Source organism: Sminthopsis crassicaudata, chromosome 2, assembly GCF_048593235.1.
Source record: "Sminthopsis crassicaudata isolate SCR6 chromosome 2, ASM4859323v1, whole genome shotgun sequence".
Taxonomy (NCBI): domain Eukaryota; kingdom Metazoa; phylum Chordata; class Mammalia; order Dasyuromorphia; family Dasyuridae; genus Sminthopsis; species Sminthopsis crassicaudata.
This window is the reverse complement of record NC_133618.1, coordinates 675,787,252-675,809,335: the sequence shown is the minus strand read 5'-3', so window position 1 is coordinate 675,809,335 and position 22,084 is coordinate 675,787,252.

Below are 22,084 nucleotides of genomic sequence, written 5' to 3'. Positions count from 1 at the left end.
GCCATGTTGGCCCGTAACCTGAAGTACCCCTCTGACCCTGCCTAAGAACCCCCAGCTCCTGACGGCCTCCCTGGGCCTCGACCTTGGCGTTAAAGCCGTCTATAACTGGCTTCTGCCAACCTTTCCAGCCTCTGCTTGAAGTAATCTTCATTTGTAAGATGGGGGTGATCTTCCCCCGTACAATAGGGATAATAACAGCACCTACTCAGCCAATTATGGTGAGCATCGAAGGAGATAATATATGTAAAGAACTTTGAAAGTCTCATCTCCACACAATTGTTGTTATGATTACGATCTCTCTGAGCTCTCTGTGTGGCCACAGCTACCACAGTCTGGCTCACAGGCCCGGGCCCCCCACTTCTGCATCAGACCGGTCCTCGGGACAGTAACGGGACAGGTGAACCGCAGGCGCTGGATGCGGGCCTGGCACAGACTCTGCACGGAGACGTTGGAGGCCCTTGAGGAAGCTTTCGTTTCAGAACCGAGTTTTCTCAGTCCTCTCTGATTCCCCAGGAGCGCTCTCCCAGGTGTTACAGAAACTCCATCACTCTCCAAGTTACCCTAATTAAAAATACTTTCAAGGTTTACACATAAAGTATTTATGGCCACATCACGCCGGCTCTGAGAAGAATGGGGGAACACTGGGAGAAAAGAGCACTCACATCATGTGTACTCAAGAGTCAGCACCCCCCAGTGTTTGTAAACATATCTGTCAGCCCTTCTGCCGAAGAAGTGCCTCTTCTCACTTGAAATTGGGCTGAAATTAAGAGGAACAAAATGGTACCTGGAGTCCTTGGGAATTTCATTACCTTGCTCTGAGTAAGGAGCACATTTCCAGGGGTGACGGGAACAACAGTGGAGGGGAAGGGGGCTGGACCTGGAGGCAGGAGCCCCGGAGATTTGGAGCCAGCCCCCCATCTGTGCTGGCCGGAGCCCAGGGCTAAGTTACCCAACCTTTCTCCACTTTGAGCTCCTTGTGTCTATGAGAGCCAAAATGACCCTGCAATATCTAAGGGCCCCCTGGGCCTCCTCACCCTTCTGGCTGCCCTGGACTCCCTAAGGGCTCCTTTGGGACACTGCCTGTAAGATGGGCAAAGTGAGCCTTATCCTTCCCATTTTATAGATGAAGGGCCCACTGAGTGTAAATACTTGCTAGGGTCCTCCAGGCAGCAGGTGGGGTGGGATTTGAACTTGGGTTCTGTGAGCCTGTGCTCTTCCTCTTCCATCTCCTCCTTCCTCCCGGAGCCTCACACCACGGTGGGGGGGCTGGCTTGGTCCCCAGCCATGACGCCCTCCCACTCTCTTCCTGCCATCTGTGGGACGATGGATGCGAATGCAAGGCTTCCTCTAGAAGCGAGCCAGGTGGTCTCCCTGGCCCCCGGGAGTCCGGGCTCCCTTCCTGCCGGCCTTCTGGGTGCGACAATAACAACAAATGGAGTTCCTGCAGCTTCCTTCCCTCCTGCCGGCGCTGAGCATCCCGATATTCTCAGAGACTCGCAGCTTCAGATACACAGAGGACTTCAGAGACCATTTAGGAGGGCCCTTCCATTTCACAGATGAGGAAACTGAGGCCCAAAGAGAGAAACTGCAGACAGATCAGTAAATGCAAATTTACAAAATGATGCTCAGTAATTCCAAGAGGGAGAGAACATGAGGGAGAGCAGGAAAGGGAAAGCAGACCTAGGGATCAGCTGGACAAAGGCCCAGGAGCTGGAGATGCTGTGAGTGTCTGAGAGACATCAGGCAGGAGGTGTGCACGGGGGCCATGGGGGGGGGTCTTCCAGGCCACAGACTGTGCTTCATTTTAGCCACAGTGGGGAGCCCCTGGAGAACTGGACAAAATGCTACTAATAATTTATGCTATGTGGAGGATGGGCTGGAGGGGGAAGGGACCAGGGAGAACCATCAGGTCTCTGGACCTGAGACCATGAAAATCATCCCAGAATGCAACAGTGGAGGACTATGTGAGCTATCCTGGGATGCTGTCCCTGTGAGCTACTCTGGGATGCTGTCCATGTGAGCTAGCCTGGGATGCTGTCCATGTGAGCTAGCCTGGGATGCTGTCCCTGTGAGCTAGCCTGGGATGCTGTCCCTGTGAGCTAGCCTGGGATGCTGTCCCTGTGAGCTAGCCTGGGATGCTGTCCCTGTGAGCTACTCTGGGATGCTGTCCATGTGAGCTAGCCTGGGATGCTGTCCATGTGAGCTAGCCTGGGATGCTGTCCATGTGAGCTAGCCTGGGATGCTGTCCATGTGAGCTAGCCTGGGATGCTGTCCCTGTGAGCTAGCCTGGGATGCTGTCCCTGTGAGCTAACCCTGGGAGGAGAAAAAAGAAGAAGAAGTCATGATCTTTGGGTGGCCCTCTCTATTTCCTTCAGAATGCAGTGTCACTGAAGATTAAATATCCCAGAAACTTCTGTGCCTTTCCTCTGGCTTTTTGAAATTCACCAACACAACACATTTTTAATACGATTCCATTATTCCATATAAATTGGATTATTATCCCTTTAGAAAGTTGGAAGATTAGTGTTTGTTGTGGTCGTCAGCTAAGCAAACCTCACAGTATGATTTTTTAAAACTTATGTTTTAAGACTTTAATAAGAAAGGATTTCTGGAAAGAGCAAAGATGGAATGACTCAGAGGAGAGAAGGATAAGGTCCCTTGCAGAAAAAGAAATCAGCTTCCCTTCGATTGCCGGATCTGGGAACGAGCTTCAGCACAAGGTGGGCATTTATTGTCTTCTCTAGTCCACTTTCAGGAAGAAAGATTTCCCTCCTGGAGATGGGCGTGAAATGAATTCACGTTAAAGTGATGGAGTTCTGAAAGGCACAAATTTAACAAACTGGACTTTTCATGTCATTTGTTATCAACAAAGAGTAAGATGGAAGGTCAAATGCTGTTCTAGCTGGCTGTCTGGCATTTCTTTTCTCTCTTGGGTAAAACGATGGAACCTAAATAGATTGGTGAGGATGAACAATTCATCCAAAAATTCACCTGAAGAGGTTAATAACCAAACCCAAAATAAACCATTCATTTATTTTTAAATAAGAAGATATTTTTGTTAATACCTTTAATAGCTTCCCCTTGAATATTAATATTAGTAATTGATAATAGATTTCTTTTAAATTAGAAAAAAAGTACTTTAACTTTAGCATTTTTAACAAGCAGTTTTTAGTTTTAGTTTCAGCACCAGATGGTATAGTGAATAGAGAGCTGGAGTTGGAGTCAGGAACATCCAAGTTCAAATCTGGTCTTAGGTACTTACTAGCTGTGTGACCCTGGGCAAGTCATTTTCCTCATGTATAAAATCAGATCATCCTAGCACTGACCTCTCGGGGTCATTGTGAGGATCAAAGAGATTTGTACATGTGCTTAACACACTTCCTGACACACAGTAGACAATTACAAAAATGCTTATTTTCTTCCTTCTCTGAATTTTTCATACAGTTATATCTACATTTAAGAACATGATAGTCTTAAAATTTTTAATTTAAAAATTGTATTGATATCTTTTATATTACATTCATTTCCTAATCATCCTTTGCTCCTTTTAATTTTCTTTTGTAACAAAGAAATCACTTAAACAAAACCAACTGGCACGGATGTTGTGTCTGACAACTTCTGCCATATTCTGCCTTCGAAGTCCCTCACCTTTTCCCGAAAGCAAGCAGCCAGCTTTGCAAGGCTTAGGACTGGTCGTTGCAATCATTCAGAAACTGGTAGTCTTTTAGTGGTTCTAAAATATCATTGCAGACATTGTATATGTGACGTTTCTGTCTCTATTCCTTCTGCCTAGTTGATAGCTGGTTGTTCTCTCTCTTTCTCTGTCTCTCTTTTTTTCTCTGTCTCTGTCTCTGTCTCTCTCTTTCTCTCTCTCTGTTTCTATCTCTGTCTTTCTTTCTCTGTCTCTGTCTCTCTTTCTCTGTCTCTCTGTCTCTTTCTCTCTTTCTCTCTCTGTCTCTCTTTCTCTGTTTCTGTCTCTCACTGTCTCTCTCTGTCTCTTTCTGTGTCTCTCTTTGTCTGTCTCTCATTGTCTCTCTCTGTCTCTGTCTCACTCTGCTTCCTCTTTATTCTCTTTGCAAAAAGTTCTGCTATAAATATTTACACACACACACACACACAGTGTGTGTGTGTGTGTGTGTGTGTGTAAATATTTATAGCAGAACTCTATCTTTATATATAATATATATGTATATGTATACTTTCTATCTTTATATCTATATATTCTTTGAACTCCTTGGAATAGGTCAAGGGCATGAATGATTTAGTGGCGTATTTTTCCATGATTTCGAACTATTTTTATGAATGAATGACGAGAGCCATTTATAACTCCACTAGCAGCATGTTAATGCCTAGATTCCCATCGTCCCTCCAAGACTGACTCTTCCCACATTGCACATTTCTGCAGGCTTCTATCGTGTTCTGATCCTTTTTTGTGTTCCATTGTCTTCTAGATAATGACAATTTTTATTATTTTTCTGTCAGTTTTTTTTCTCTTCAAAACCCCTTCACATAAGTTATGCTATTATTGCCCTCATTTGGCGTGGAAGAGAACTGGAGAACGAGCAGGAGTTTTCCTGAACCTTTCTAACTTTCTAACTCCCAGAATCTCAAAATATTGGTGGTAGAAGAGACTTCAGGGAGCTTCTAGTCCAGCCTGCACCTGAATGAGAATCTCTCCTATGCCATCACTGACAAAGGGCCCCTCATTCTCCACTGAGGATGTTTCCGTTATGAGGGTCTCACTGAGGATCCTGGTAGATGAGACCTCCAGATTATGATATTATCACAGAAGGACTCCAGATGAATTGCTTTGAAATCGGCCTCTACCTCTTGTACCCCTTGCTCCTGGTTCTCTTTTGGATCCAAGAAGAACTGGCCCCATGGAGGGTCCTTTAAATAGTCAAAGACGGAACTGTTGCCTGCTTTAAATCTTCTCTAGGCCATAAATATCCCTATTTTCTCCCCTGGCCATCTTTGACTTGGTCTCCAGTCCCATCACCATCCGGTCTACCTTGTGGTGCATATTCCATCGACGATAAAGCTGTGATGTAGATACGGGGCCAAAAATGACCCATGGTGATGAGCACGAGATACACTGGAGGCTGGGCAGTCACGTGGCAAGAGCACAGGGATGACCAGTCTGGGCTCTATCTGTGGTAGAACTAAGCGCTCCAGAAAAAGGAATGGGGGTGGGGGAGGAATAAGTATTTATATGGGGCCTACTACATGCCAGGCCCTTTACAGAGATTATCTCATTTGATCCTCACAGCAACCCTGGGCTGTTGTCACCTCCATTTTACATTTGGAGAAACTGAGACAGCAGGATTTGAATTCGGGCTCAGTTCTACATCTGTTACACAACTTACTTGGGCTTTGTTTCCATCGGCATTCATAGGTATATGGGCAGCTCCAGCAGATTCAGGGCTGGGCTGGAGGCAGATTCAAGTTTGGCCTCTGATGCTTCCTAGCTCTGTGATCCTGGGCTCAGTTTCCCCATCTATAAAATGAGCTGCAGGAGGAAATGACAATCAGCCCAAGATCTCTGCAAGGAAACGCTAAATGGGGTCACAAGCGATGGATACAACGGAAAAATGATTGAAGAACAAGATCGTCTGTTTATATGTGTGTAAACATGGACACGTCCCCATATGGGAGCATAAAACCCGCTGTTTTTGACGGCTTGTATAAAACTGGCCTCCAGGAATCACGGACAAGCATCCGGGAAATCAGAGTGGGAGGCGCCGGGATGGGAGAAGGAGCCCAGAGTCCCCTTAGCATTATGGTAATGGAAATGCCACCGGATGAGTAAATCCTATGTATTTTCTGATAAATACCGAGTGTTTTTGTCATTCCTGGAAGATAGCGGGTTCTCTTCATGCATTCAATCTTTGGACAAAGAATCCATTAGTCTTGCATGAATCTTCAATTATCCTGTAACACGGCCCGCCGGCAGCCAAGAGATGACAGGAGATGGGAAACCTGTTCCTAAACCCACTCCACTACTCACACTGAGGGAGGCCGGTGGTCACACAGGAGGAAAACCTTGCCGGAGTCAACTTCCCAGAGCCTCTTAGTGCAAACAGGTGCCTTGGAGACTCCTCCAGGCAAAATGGTCATTTTACTGAATAGGAAACGGTCCAAAGGCGACTGAATGACTGGCCAAGCTCACACAGACAGCCGGGGACAGAGCCGGGGCTTGAAGGAGCCGCCTGAAACAGTCCATGCAACCAGGGTCCTGTTATTCTGCCATTCCATTGCATCTGACTCTTTGTGAGCCTGTTGGGGTTTTCCTGAAAAAGATCCTGCAGGAATGTGACATCATCTTCTCCATTTCATTTTAAAATGAGGAAACTGAGGCAAACCTAAGTGACTTGCTCAGGGTCACACAGCTAGTGAGCATCTGAGGCTGGGTTTGAACTCAGGTCAGTCACTCTGTCTACTCTCGCGCCCAAGTCCCCTAGTATGCCATGGACTCCAAAATCAATATTACTGGGCCCGCTGTAGGTAATCTTTGAAGGAACAGTATGGACAAAGTGATGAGGAAGCCACTGGAGAGAAATCTGGGTAAACCTAGCTGTGAGACCGTGGGGTCACCCTTACCTTCTCTGAGGCAGGTTGTTAAAGGGGGTGACCTCATAGGGTGGGTGTGGTTACAAATGACATGTTTCATATACAATGCTTTACACTTATTTTTATGTTTAAAGTAATATTTCATTTTCCTCAATCACATGTAAGATAATTAACATTCAAAAAAATTAAGCTCCAAATTTTTTCCCTCACTTCTTCTCTCTCTGAGATAATTTGCCATAAGATATCCATGTCCAATCCTGAAAATACAGCTATTATTTTAAAGTTGAGATCATAAGATGGATAAGATGACCCAAGTCATGTTTGGAGCAGAGGTTCTTACCCCTTTGGTAGCTGGGTAACATGTAGGGACCTCTCCTCAGAGCTGCATTTATAAATGTTCAAAACAGGATTACAAAGGAAACTAGCTACCTAATTAAAGTTCATAGTCCTCAGGCTAAGAACATAATTCCTTCCCTCCCTCCCTTCCTTCCCTTCTTCTTTCTCTTCTTCCTCCCTCCCTTCCTTCCCTTCTTCTTTCTCTTCTTCCTTCCTTCCTTCCTTCCCTCCCTCCCTCCCTTCCTTCCTTCCTTCCTCCCTCCCTCCCTCCTTTGCTTCCTTCCTTCCTTCCTTCCCTCTCTCTTTCCCTCCTTCCCTCCCTCCCTCCCTTCCTCCCTCCCTCCTTTCCTCCCTCCCTCCTTCCCTTCCTTCCTTCCTTCCTTCCTTCCTTCCTTCCTTCCTTCCTTCCTTCCTTCCTTCCTTCCTTCCTTCCTTCCTTCCTTCCTTCCTTCCTTCCTTCCTTCCTTCCTTCTTTCCTTCACAGCTACCTTTCTAGGTAGATAAACAGGCCACAAAAATGAGGGTCATATTTTTTCCAGAAGGAGTTTCTATGACCTTGTGTGGGAAGCTGATTCTCCTCTTGATACTGACTATGATATTTCGCGTGCATGGTGGAGGCAGTGCTTGACTCACTCTCTGCTGAGAATCAAGGTGATCAGGATCCAAGTGAAAGCAGGAACCATATGCCAGGCTCAGAAGGGAGATGAGAAGTGAAACCCTGGCGGCTCAGTGCCAGGGGCCATCAGCCAAGACCAACTTACTTTTCCTCATTAGAAAGCAGTGACTGAGCAGGCGCAGAACTGGGCGATCGTTAGTGCTAATCAGAATGCAGATATTGTTATAGTTGCTCATGATTAAAAGGTCAATAGTGAATGTTATTAAAGAAACTGAGCACCCCATCCAGGAGTGGGCAGGGATATGGCTGTCTAGAGAGACATTCTGAATTCTGGAGAGGCTGATGTTGATGGAGCATGTTAACAGGCAATATGGCTGCCATCAAGGGGCCTGTCAATTCAAAGATGGAAAGCATCTTAGAGATCAGCTAGTCCAACTCCTGCATCTTAAAGACAAGGAAACAATTGGTTCACCTTCTCTTGCCCAGACCCAAATCTACTGCTTGGAAATCTCTATGCTCTATTGTCTGCACTCCAGCCTCCATCTCAGTCCCAGAAATTGGGTTCCCAGTCCTAGAACCACAGATTCTGTTGGTGAGCAGCCTTGCCCGAACCTAGACCCACCATGCTATTTATCGACCATCTCTGTGTATCTGCCCTCTTCCTTCATTCCTCAAAAGCACATGTCAATCAACAACCTCTAAGTCCAATAACCATTCTGTTTTACTTCCCTGTCCAAAGCACGGTTCTCTGATAACCATTCCCACCAGTGGGGTGGTGTAGTGGATAGAGTCCTGTAACCAGGAAGACCTGAACTAAAACCCAACTTCAAACATTTACTAAATATATGACCCTGGACAAGAGTCTTAACTCCTGTCAGCCTCAGTCATTTATGAAGCACGTACCATGTGCCAAACCCAACGCTCTACAAATATTATCTCATTGGACCCTTACAATAAATTTGTGAGTGCTCTTAGCACTCCCATTTTCCAAATGAGAACATTGAAGCTTAATCTAAGTGACTAGCCCAGGGACTAAAAGAATATTTGATCTTTCTCTCCCATTAGAATGTAGATATTTTATCATAACATAATTGCTTCTTCCAGTTGCTTAAATTTATTTATTCTTCAATAGTTTATGTTCCATTGACTGTTTCTGACTCCCATATAATGATTTCAAAGTATCTACTCAAGTCCTTTATTTCATTAAACTTAATTTTATCTGGCAAGTTATCCTTGTAAGGCCTATTTCTTTTCTCTTTTGGAATATCAGATTCCAAGCTCACCTCTTCTTTAAAGTGTTAACTTCCAGATCTTGTGGGTCCTTATTGGTTAGAGTTGGGATGAAAAAATATTTCTTTGGTATTTAAACTCTTTCTGATGATTTGCAGTATTTTTTTCCCTTTGATCTGTAAGTTCTCAAATTGTCTATGATATTCCTGGGAGTTTTCACTTTGGGGTGAATGATCTCTTAATTAAATTAAAAAGGACAAATCCACTGACCTTTTTCAATCATTTTAATTGACCTCTCTGCAGTCTTTTATACTATTGACATACTCTACTCTTTGAAATTCTCTTATTTCTAATTTTTGACATTTTCTTCTATTCCTGTTCGACTTATTTGACCATTTCTTCATCTCTTTTGCTGAATCCTCATCCAGATCACACCCTTAGCTAGAAGTGAGCGTCAGGGTTCTGCCTTGAGTCTTCTCTTTTCCCTTCATACTACTTTACTTGGGGATTTCATCAGCTTCCATGGATTTAATTAGTACCTCTAAGCTGATAATTATCAAATCTACCTCTCTTGCCCCAACCTCTCTGCTAACCTCCAATCTTGCCTCTCAAGGTGGATGTCTAGTGAACCTCTTCAACTCAATATGTCTGAAACAGTGCTCATTATCTTTCTCACTGACCTGCCCCCCTCCTAACCTCCCTACTACTTTAGAAGACAACACAATGCTATCATTCCAGTCCATTAGTAACCCAGGAATCATCTCTCACCACCCTCCTCCCCCATCCAATATGGTGCCAAAGTCTATTGATTTCACTTTTGCAATATCTCTCAAATACTCCTTCTCTTCTCTGACACTCTCTCCCTATGGGTACAGACCCCCATCTCCTCATTCCTGAACTATTCAAAAAGCTTGCCTGCTGAGTCTGCTTTCCCTGAGTCTCCACTTCAACTCATCTCTCATTCCGTCACCAAAGTGATTTTCTTAAATCCCAAGTTTAGCCATGTCACCCTCTCCTTCCATTCAGTAAACTTCTGTGGCTCCCTATGGTCTCCAAGAGCAAATACAAAATACTGTTGGACAAATACAACAAAGACTGTTTGTTTCATAACCCACCCTCCTCTCCTGACACAGACTCTTTGATCCAGGCTTCTTGACTGTTCTATGAACAAGACACTTCATGGCTCAGCTTTGGGCATTTTCTCTGATTGTGTGCTCCAAGATTGGAACACTAAACCTCCTCTGTTCCAACTGCTGACCTCCCTGGCTTCCATTACATCCCAATTAAATTTCCATCTTCTATAGGAAACTTTCATCAGCTCCTCTTAATTCCAGTACCTTTCCTCTGTTAATTTTCCTTATTTATCCTCCATAGCTTTCTTTGTGTATCTTGATTTTCACGAATCTCCCCCATTAGGTTTTGAGGTCCCCAAGGGTAAGGACTGCCATCTGCTTTTTATTTTATTTGATATTTTTGGTATCTCCAGCACTTAGCACAATGCTAGACCCATACTGACCAGGGCTTATTTTTTCTTCAGTTAATCAGTGGAGCTTTTTATTTTGACTTTCTTTTCAAATGTGGTGGTCAGGACTCTTTTTTGGTTATGGTTTTTTGATAATTCTATGAGTCTTATTTTTCCTTTACTTTTCAGATAACTTTTTTTTTTTTTTGGAGAAGAAATGCCATAATTTCCTTCTAACCTTTTTAATGTTATTAGAGAGTCAACCTTCAGCCACAAAATGGCTGGGCATTTATATTTTAACTTGAAATTCTGAAATTTTTCATAAAAATTCTCCATCTCTTGGCATATTATCTACCAATTACATGCCTTTGCATGGCTTATTTCCTATACTTTCTTTCATCTGTCTCCAGTTTCCTTCAGGGCTTAACTTGACTCACACATCAGCTCCTTTAGGAACCTGTTCTCATGCCTGTAGTGGCTAGTACTCTTTCCCTCAGATTCCCATTGCTATTCCTCCCTGTTTACATGCTAGATCTCCCTGGTATAATCCAGAAGTCAGAGACTTTTCATTTATACTTAGCATCTAGCACCGTGCTATAGAAGCCATTAACAAACGTTTATTGGGTTGAATTTTTAAGTTTAATTTATTCCTTTAGCTTCTCCTATATCACAATCATTTCTGAATATACCGTATTCCTCATTGAAATCTTTACTATAACCACAAAAAATAACTGAGGAAATCAAACCAAAAAAGGATCCTGAGATTGGATTTGTATGTACGTAAGATTGTGCTCCTGCATTTGCTCATTTCTGTGCTAAGAAGAGAGCAGGTGATTCTTTGTTCTCTAGAACTGATATTGGTTGTTTGGCAACAACATTTAAACAGGACCAGTTTAGCTCTCCTCGATCCATCAACTCACACAAAGGAAGCATTGCTGTAAGGACTTAGAAGAGGCTGGAAGATATGCCCCCAAGAGTCTCTTGAGGCAGGGCTCTCTCTCCCCCCCCCCCCCCTCTCTCTCTCTCTCTCTCTCTCTCTCTCTCTCTCTCTCTCTCTCTCTCTCTCTCTCTCTCTCTTCTCTCTTTCTGTCTCTGTCTCTCTCTTTCTCTATCTCTCCCTCTGTTTCCTTTCCTATCTATCTTTCCCCCCATATGTATCTATTGGTGCCTCTGTCTATCTATCTGTCTATCTATCTCTGTCTCTGTCTCCTTTCTGTCTCTCTCTGTCTCTATCTCTGTCTCTCTCTCTCTGTTTCTCTCTCTGTCTCTCTCCCTCTCTGTTTCCTTTTCTATCTCTCTCTCCCCTCATATGTATATATTGCTACCTCTGTCTGACTGTCTGTCTGTCTGTCTCTCTCTCTCTCTCTCTCTCTCTCTCTCTCTCTCTCCTCTCTTTCTGTCTCTGTCTCTCTCTTTCTCTATCTCTCCCTCTGTTTCCTTTCCTATCTCTCTTTCCCCTCATATGTATCTATTGGTGCCTCTGTCTATATGTCTGTCTATCTATCTCTGTCTCCTCTCTGTCTCTCTGTCTCTCTCTCTCTCTCTCTCTCTCTCTCTCTCTGTCTCTCTCTCTCTCTCTCTCTGTTTCTCTCTCTGTCTCTCTCTGTCTCTGTCTCTCTCCCTCTCTGTTTCCTTTTCTATCTCTCTCTCCCCTCATATGTATATATTGCTACCTATGTCTGTCTGTCTGTCTGTCTCTCTCCTCTGCTTCTCTATCTCTCTCTCTGTCTCTCTCTGTCTGTCTCTCTCTCTCTCTGTCTCTCTGTCTGTCTCTCTCTGTCTCTCTCTCTCTCTGTCTCTGTCTCTGTCTCTCTCTCTCTCTGTTTCTCTCTCTCTGTTTCTCTCTCTCTGTCTCTGTCTCTCTCCCTCTCTGTTTCCTTTTCTATCTCTCTCTCCCCTCATATGTATATATTGCTACCTATGTCTGTCTGTCTGTCTGTCTCTCTCCTCTGCTTCTCTATCTCTCTCTGTCTTTCTGTCTTTCTCTGTCTCTGTCTCTGTCTCTGTCTCTGTCTCTCTCTCTCTCTCTCTCTCTCTCTCTCTCTCTCTCTCTCTCTCTTTTTCTGTCTCTCTCTCTCTCTCTCTCTCTCTCTCTCTCTCTCTCTCTCTCTCTCTCTCTCTCTCTCTCTCTCTCTCTCTCTCTCTCATACCCAGCACTCACATGAGGTAGAGAGAAAGAAGTAGATAAATGGAGTGAATCCTACCCCTCTGGGCCTACTGGGTAATTTGAGGATCTGCAATTTCATCAGAGTGAGACTTTTCTTCCATTAATTTTGACCGGCACTCCCTAGAAGCCAGTCAGTGGTCTTGGAGAAGTTCTGAGACCTCAGAAATCTGTGACTGTGCAGCCAGTTACGATTCCGTGCCCTTCTAAATTGAGTGGGGAGTGGGTGCCCATTGACTGGAGAACTGGTGAGCAGACCGGAACATCAGAATGGAGTGGAATATTCTTGTCTCATAAGAAAAAACAGAGAAATTTGGAAGAACTTGGGAAGAAAATCATACAGACGGATGTGGAGTGAGCCAGATGAAAAAGAGAAGTGTGGATGCTGACTGACTCCTGTCCGTTGCATTGACCCTTCCTTGTTCTGGGGAATAGAAGTGAAAACATGCCTTCTTCTTCCCAATAGACCATAAAGGGGAATGGGTGTGTAGTGCTATGTACAGCTTTGGAAGGAGTTCCATGATTCATCAGCTTCTTCTAACTGCTCTTTGTTACAAAGAAGGATTCAGCAGAGGCATGTTGGGAAATAGCTGTTATGTCAGAAATAGCAGATACAGATAACCCCAATTCCTTCACAAAAAACAAAAAACCACTCTATGTTTGACATTTACTATACTAAATATATACTATAGTATATCCATATCTATGATATGTAATAGAATATAAAAAAAAAATCAGACCCACAGATACTTTTTCTGTGGGCAGAATTTTCCTGAAGTGAATGACTTGGGATTCTTAGTGGAGAATTAACTGGGGAGCCACATAGACTTGCTAGCCCCAAACCAGAGAACAATCCCCAGGAGAAAGAAGTTTACATTTTATTTCTGGTGAGTGTGTGTATAAAGTCATCAAACAATTAATAAATAAAAACAGCATTTCAATCCAAGACCGACAGGTCAGAGATTTCTTCTAGTCTACTAAGAGCTTTGGAACAAACTATTTGACCTGTAACCTTGCAAAAGACTCAAGGTCATTAATGATCACTGATATCTGAGAAACTGAAGGTCATGGTATTCGCTTCAATCATGGGGTCTGGGAAACCAGCAGTGTTCTGTGGGACGGGATTTCATTCCAAGGTGACAAGCGCAGGGTCCTAGTGAAAGAAGGATTTCTTTTTTGACTATCAGATAAAGGAGAATTAAGACCATTAAAATCTAAGTCTCCTTCTGGCAAATATTGGTTCTGTGAAAAATCACTTACTCTAATTGACCTAGGCAATTCTCTGACTGGAGATTGCAGAGAATTTAATGATCTTTCCTGGTATAGAAAGAGTTTCTCACCCAGATCTTTTTAGTCTGATGAGACCCCATAAATAGTAAATAAACAAATGTAGAATCATCTCCACCACCATCATCGCCATCATCATTTTTGTCATTCTATTCGTTATTTATCTTGGCTTTAGGGTTTACCAAAATTCTATACACCCAATGGCTCCTTTGGCATCCAAGGTAATCAGATGCTTCCCTGGGTGAAAATCATTGTCCCTGTTGCTTAGAGTCCCAAAACTCTTCTAGGAAAATTCACAGTAATACAAAAGAGCTTGACCTTATGGGAGCCACCTGCTGGTGATGGAAAGTGAGAAGAGATGAAGTCAATATAGTTTTGTCATGTAGATATAATAATAAATTGCGGCTATTTAGGTCACATAGAAATAATAATAATCGCAGCCATGTAGGTCACTTTGATATAATCATAATTGCAGTCATTTAGTTCACATAGAAATAATAATAATTGCAGCCATGTAGGTCACTTAGATATAATAATAATTGCAGCCATTTGGGAGGTCTTGTTCATCTACGTAACAAGTTAAAACAGAACCTGGAATGGTGACATTAAGTATGAATTAGGTTAACTTTTCTGCAAGTTTTCTTTGGCTGCTTATCTGTGATTGCCCGTTATTCATACGCGGTCATCTTATCCTGGGCCCTGGCCGTCTGCTCAGTGACTTGAATTAAAGCAAGCAGAGGAAACAACAGTGAGGATGCTGGTCCTCTGAGCCAGCCCTCCTCCTGACCTTGTCTCTGTGGAAGGTAAAACAATAGCGCTGACCCCACCTCGTCTCTGCGGAAGGTGCTCCCATCAGGAGCACGGTGTTGGGCTGCCAGTGTGTGTGGAACACTCTTAAAAATCTCTCTTTTGGATGGGATAATCTGTTACCTTGGTCTGCCGTGGGGGGCTCCCTGGGATCACTGAAGAGTGAAAACCCAGAATGCTTATGTTTAATCGAGGTAAACTCTTTATACATTATGACGCCTCATCTTTACAGCAAAAAGCATGCATGTTCATAGGTAATTACACAAATCCCTGGTCTAAAGATGCCCATTGTGTTCTATAATGCCACCAGAAGCACAATGGGTAGAAAATCAATGCAAGAGATTGCCTTTTATTTGTCCTGACTGTGTACGCTATGTCCAATGAAAAGTACCCCATTAATTCAGTAGAGCCGGGAGAGAAGGAAAATGGGGCATTTAAAGTCTCTCTTTCCCCATGTCTGGAGGTGCTGAAACTCAACATTCCCTCTACTTGCGCAGACTCTGATTGGCCCAGCAATTTCCCTGGTCTTTTGTTCTGCTGATTGCTTGACTTCCAATTTCAGGCAATTGTTCTGGCATCCTGGTACCTTTGCATAGAGCACCGTGGAAACTCTTCTGGGAGATTGCTCCTCTGCCTGCCCATTGAGGGGGGCTCTCAAGGGCTCCAGGGGGCAGATCTGCAGGGATGCATGATTGAGGGAAGAGCATCTGCCACCAGAAGGGGCCTCCCTTTTAGGGTGCTGATTGTACCCCCATCCAAGGGATGGAAGTACGGATAAGGATGCAAGACGTTACTCCTGCCTGTGGTTCCTGCACTGTTTGAGTTGGGGAAGGCATCTGAGACAGGATGGGGTGAAAAGAACAATGGATTTAAGTAAAAAGACCCCGTCTGAATTCCAATAGCGAAGAGAGAAAGGGAACTGACCGATGCTGGCCAGCTGAGTGACCTTGGACAAGTGATTTCCTCTGAACCCTAATTTTCTCATCCAACAGACGAAGGGATGGAACTAAGTGAAATCAGTTCATCTTTTCCCTCACAGAGAGACTCTGAGGAAAGGATTGTATAAATAGAGTAGATAGAAGCCTTGGTTCAAATTTAACCCCAAACACTTCCTAGCTGGGTGATTCTGGACAATCTTAACCTTTGCCTGCCTCAGTTTCCTCATCTGTAGAATTGGGATAATAATAGCACTTACCTTATAGGATTGTTGTGAGAAGAAAATGAGTAAAGTGCTTTGCAAGCCAGCACTATATTAATGCTAGTTAAGGATAATAATAAACCTGGAAGTCTTGTACTGCAGAACTAAATGCTCACCGTTGCCACATGGATAGAGCCGGATGACCTGAGAGTGAAGTCATTTATCAGAGACCAGTCAGTCTGTGGGACAGCTGGAACTTTAACCCAGATCCCTCCGTGGGCCGCCGACTTGGTCCCAGAGCCCAAATCCCAGCGCCCAGACGTCCCCTAGAACATTCTGAAGGGCCCCATTGATGTGTTGCTGTTGGAAGAAAAAGGACTCTGTGGCAGGCCCTTTTTTCTGTGATGGATGAGCCCCTGGAGGCCGCTGCTTCCCCAAGTCAGAATGTATTCAGCGGCCGTCCTGAGCACTCACTCTTAAATGGAATCGGACATAAACAGATAATGAGAAGCACTAGCTAAGGTCATTGGACGGCCGGAATCGCTGACAAAATCCCGGCCTTGTGGCCCTTGTTGATTCAGTTTGACGGCAGCCTTCAGTTGCCAAATAGAGGCAGGGAGCCATCTTTTATGATGGAGTTTGAGCCACCTAAAAATCCATTCCACTGAGGTGAGACTTTCTGATGTTTACACTGATAAAACGATTTGCACATCATGAAAGAAAAATGAGGGCTAAGCAGTGGCCTTGCCGCTTTGATTTCTGCTCCACTGGTTTTCATCTACTGTGTGGACTAGACACTTTTTGGGGAAAAAAATATCAGTAACTTAGTATGGAAGGAAAAAAGACAGCTTCAAGGCTGTCTGAAGAGACCCGAAGGACAGTGATAACAGACATTTCCAGGGTCTAGGAGCATCTTAGATACACATGAGGTCATCTGATCCCCCCATCCCCAACCCCATAAGAGAGGTGCCCAGCTTGGATTAGCCCCATTTTATAGATGAGGAAATGGAGGCTTAATGAGGTAAGTAAATGACTGATCTATGATCTGTGGCATTTAAATGGCTCGAGAGACATAATTTCTGGGTAATTAATCATTTTATGAATAATGTAGTATTTTATTAATAAAAGGATCAGTGACGCTGTTGAGTTCCAAAGAGCTCTCACGGTGGTGGGCTCACTGTAGCTGTGCCCTTGGGAGAGTGGGTGTCCTGAGGGTGGCAATCAACCCTGGCTAACAGTTAATGAGAGAGAATGATTATTACTACCGAAGGGGAGTTATTCTAATGAAGGACTGGGAAATGTCACCCAGGCTGGGGCAATCTAATTAAAGAATTGATCCCCACCCAAATGGGAGGAGAACACAATGGGCTTCTCTATCTTAAGTTCTTTATAGGGTGGGGTGGGGTCTGAGATCCTGGAGAACGTTAATTCCATCGGTTATTATCAGTCTGTGTCCCATTGAACCTTGAAATGGGGATGTTAGAAAAAAGGGGAGACTCTGAATCCCCTCAAATCATTGGTTATTAATAATTATTTAATTACAATTCGATTCTGTTTTGCTCACAGAGCGCCCTAACTAACATAGTGATGTCATTTGGCCCTCTGAAAACAGACAACAACCGAAAACGTTGTACTCTAAGACGTAAAAGGTGAGAAAGAGGCGGATGCTGAGTAAGTGGGGAATCAGTGCCCATCAGGCGCCTTCTCTGTGCCAGGTAGGAAGTGGTACGAGGAAGGGCAAAAACCAGTCCTGCTCTGAGGGAGCTCATAGGAAGGAGACAACGCGCTTGCAGAGGAAGGCACGAAGAGGAAGGAGACCTGGGGCGGACATCTTGCAGAAGGTTTGAAGGAGTTACAGAAGTGAGGACCTGGAGAGGAGAAAGAGTCCTTTAGGCCTGGGGGTGGGAGGAGCTGGGAGGGGAAGCAGCATGTAACCCATGCAGAAGGGAGGCCCCGGGCCCAGGTGCAGACTATGTATGTAGGAGGGAGGTACGGGGCAACAGGACGAAGGGGCCAGAGGATGCACATGTGGTCCTGGGTGTAGCAGGGAGCCCCTGGAGATTACTGAGCAGGGATGGCCACACCTGTGCTTGGCAGTGGGACGATGCTGTATGAGAATGGGAGAGCATGGGGCCAGGAGACCCCCCCCACACACTGGCTAACACAAAGGGCCAATGAGAGCTGGGATGGCCTGAGTGGGAGCCATGTCAGAGGAGAGAAGGGGTGGGGGAGGGGGCGAGGAGAGGGGGACTCGTGACTGACTGGATGTGAGAAGGGGAGAGATGAGGGAGAGATGACTGGGAGGTGACTGGGAGGAGGACTGGGCCCTCCACAGGAATAGGAAGGTTAGGAAGAGGGAGGACATACTGAGTTAAGACACTTAAGCACCTAATTGTTTGGCTGGAACATCCAATTTGAGGAGTTCAATCAGCAGCTGGAAATGGGAAACTGGAGGTCAGGAAAGAAGTTAGGGCTGGCTAAGTAGGTCTGAGAGTCAGGAGCACAGAAGTGATTATGGAAACCAGGGGGCCAGCGAGTGAAATAGTCTGTAGAGAGGAGGAGCAGGGCCAGAGGAGAAAGCAGAGCCTTGGGTACAGCCACAGGGGGTGCGCACTGCGTATGGAGACAGAGCTAGAGGAAGAGGAGCAGAACGAGGAAGGAGTTTCAGCGTGGCAAATGAGAGGGGATGCCCAGGATGCACCAAGAGAAGGGGCTCACTGACACAGCGGCGCTGCAGGACAGCCCAGACAGAGGAGACCGCTGGAGTTGGCTGCCAGAGTTCCCGGTCACTTGGGAGAGAGCAGCTTGTGGGATGAGGAGGCTGCAAGGGAAGAATTAAGAGGAGAGTGTGAGGAAAGGAGGTAGAGCTGCCTATGGTCCATGGCCTTTAGGGAGCTTCATCACAAAACAGAGGCAAGATCTGGAGAGGATGGCTCAAGTGAGGGCGGGGGAGAAGTGACCACTCTGTCCTTTTATGTGGACAAGCATTGACCAAACTGTGGCTCAGATCCCCAAGTAAGCCCAAATGGGGGAGTTCTCCCACTTTGTCCATGGGACCTTCTCTCCTCTGCTCTCTCTGACAGCCCATTTCCCAGATTCCATCCTTGACCTCTTTCTAACGGTCTTGGTTGTCAATTAATGACAACCTCTCTAATCCAGATAAAAGTATTAGTAGTGAGGAGCCGGGACACCGGTGGTCTTAGTAGTAGCAGTAGCAATGGTGGTGATGGTAGTAACAGCAGTGAGTGACCGCTGACCCATTAGCCCATACAAGGGCTGGCGACGGTCACTCTCTGATGTCCAGGGAGGATGGACTGTTGGAATGGCTTTCTGGTGGGTCTTTCTTACCTCATGCCCTGCCCCACCCCCAATTCCTCCATTAAGCTGAGAGAGTGAGTTTCCTAAAGGATAATTTACTCCTCCCGATTGCCAATCACCCATGCCAGTTGCTCCCCATTATCTCTGCAATCAATTATAACACATTCTCTTATGGAATATTATTGTTCTGTAAGAAATGATCAGCAGGAGGAATACAGAGAGGCCTGGAGAGACTTACATCAACTGATGCTGAGAGAAATGAGCAGAACCAGAAGATCATTATACACTTCAACAATGATACTGTATGAGGATGTATTCTGATGGAAGTGGATATCTTCAACATAGAGAAGAACTAATTCAATTCCAATTGATCGATGATGGACAGAATCAGCTACATCCAGAAAAGGAACACTGGGAAATAAGTGTAAACTGTGAGCATTTTGTTTTGTTTTGTTTTGTTTCTCTTCCCAGATTATTTTACCTTGTGAATACAATCCTTCCTTTGCAACAACAACAACAACAAAATTCGGTTCTGCACATATATATTGCACTTAAGATATACTATAAGATATTTAATATGTATGGGAATGCCCACCATCCAGGGGAGGGGGTGGAAGGAAGGAGGGGAAAAACTCGGAACAGAAGGGAGTAGAAGGGATAATGTTGTAAAAAAAATTACCTATGCACATGTACTGACAAAGAAAATGTTATAATTATAAATATAAATGTTATAATTATAAAATGTTATAATTATAAATGTTATAATTATAAAATTAATAAAAAAATTATAACGCATTCTGATGGACATTTAAGGTCTGCCTTGCCCATCTTTTTACTCTTGGCTTTCCTCCATGTACTCTACAATCCATCAGCAATAACCTTCATTCTGTTCCTTGCCTATGAAACTCCACTGATTCCCTTCTTCACTGACTATCCCCCTTGCCTGGAAGGTTCTCTCTCCTCAATGGCTTTCTTAGCTTCCCTCAAAACTTAACATAAATCCCACTCTCTGAAAGAAGCTTTTTCCTTAATTGGGAACCAAAGAACAAATCAGAGAAATAGAAATCTTCATTTAAAAAAAATGACAATAATTAAAGAACCTATCAAAACTCCTGAGATACAGCTAATGTACTCTTTATAAGAAAATTTATATTTCAGAACATTTTTCATCAACAAAAGAGAATTAATAAATTAGTCACATAACTAAAAACCTCTAGAGCAATTAAAATCCAACAGGAAAACTACCAAGTCAGTTTTTAATGTAAAAAAAGAAATAATATTGAAAGCAAAAATAAAGTGAATAAATAAAACTGTTAAAATGCCCAAGTGCCTAATATTATTTAAGGACAGAAAACCAAATTTTTCATATCAAAAACAAACAAAAATAAATTTGCAACACTTGAAGAAGAAAATATCAGAAACCATTTTGACCAATTATATGCTAATAAACTTGTAATTTAGAGGAAATGAATGATTATTTACAAAGATATAAAATAAATAGATTAGAAAAGGATGCCTAACACTATAGTGTCTTGAATTCTACGATAAAGCTAATCATTAAAAATAATTTGATACTGGTTAAAAAATAGAAGATTGAAAAGTGGAACATTAGGGATATAATATACAAAAGTAAATGAGCATCCAAAAGTTATCAAACTGTGTATCCCCTTTGATTCAGCAGGGTTTCTACTGGGTCTGTATCCCAAAGAGATCTTAAAGAAGGGAAAGGGACCCACATGTGCAAAAATGTTTGTGGCGGCCCTCTTTGTGGTGGCCAGAAACTGGAAACTGAGTGGATGCCCATCAGGTGGAGAAGGGCTGAATTAAGTTATGGTACATGAAGATTATGGAATATTTTTGTTCTGTAAGAAATAATCAACGGGATGATTCCAGAGAGTCCTGGAGAGACTGACAGAACTGATGATGAGGGAAGAGAGCAGAACTAGATCATCATACACAACAATAACAAGATTATACAATGATAATCAATTCCGATGGACGCAGCTCTCTTCAACATTGAAAGGATTCAAACCATTTCCAATTGCTCAGTGATGAAGAGAGCCATGTACACCCAGAGAGAGGACTGTGGGAACAGAGTGTGGATCACAATATAGCATTCTCACTCTTTTTGCTGTTGTTTGCTTGCATTTTGTTCTCTTTCTCATTTTTTCTTGTGTGGCACGATAATTGTATAAATCTGTCTGCATATATTGGATTTAACATATATTTCCACCATATTTAACATATATTGGACTACTTGACATCTAGGAGGGAGCATGGGGGAAGGGGAGGAAAATTGGAACACAAGGTTTTGCAAGGGCTAGCGTTGAAGAATTGTCCATGCAAATATTTTGGGAAAAAAATGAGCATAATAGCAATCTTGAAAAAACTCCTAAATTCCAGTTACTGGGCCAAGAACTCATTTGTCAAAGAAAGCAATCTGGTACAAATTAGGTTTAGAGCAACATCTCATTTCCTACACCAAGTCACATACAGATATGTGACTTAGAAAAGGTAACATCTACAGCAACATTAAAGGATGAAGGAAGAAATTGCCTTTTATATCTATGCATAGGGGAAGAACTTATGACCCAACAAGTGATTATAAAGGACCACAGAAATAAAATGGACAATTTTGATTATACAAAATTAAAAAGTTTTTGTAGCAACAAAATTACTACAGTTAAATGAGAAAGAAAACATTTAACTGGGGAAAAAAATCCTTTTGTCAAATTCCTCTGATAAAGTTCTCATATCTAAGATAGGCAAGGAATTGACGCAAATTTATAAAACTAGAAATTATTCTCCAAAAGATAAATGGTCAAAAGATATGAAGAGGCAGTTTTATAGAAAGAAATTCAAGATATCAACACGTATATAAAAAATCCCTTGATGCAGTAATTATTGAGAAAATGAAAATTCAAGATTCTCTGAGGTTCCATTTCAAACCTATGAGATTGTCAAATTGGAAGTATAAGTAATTGGAATTGGAAATTGGAAAATAAATGTAATATATGATGTTTAAACATATTTATGGGGGCAGCTAGGTGGCGCAGTGGATAGAGCACCAGCCCTCAATTCAGGAGGACCCGAGTTCAAATCTGGTCTCAGACACTTAACACTTCCTAGCTGTGTGACCCTGGGCAAGTCACTTAA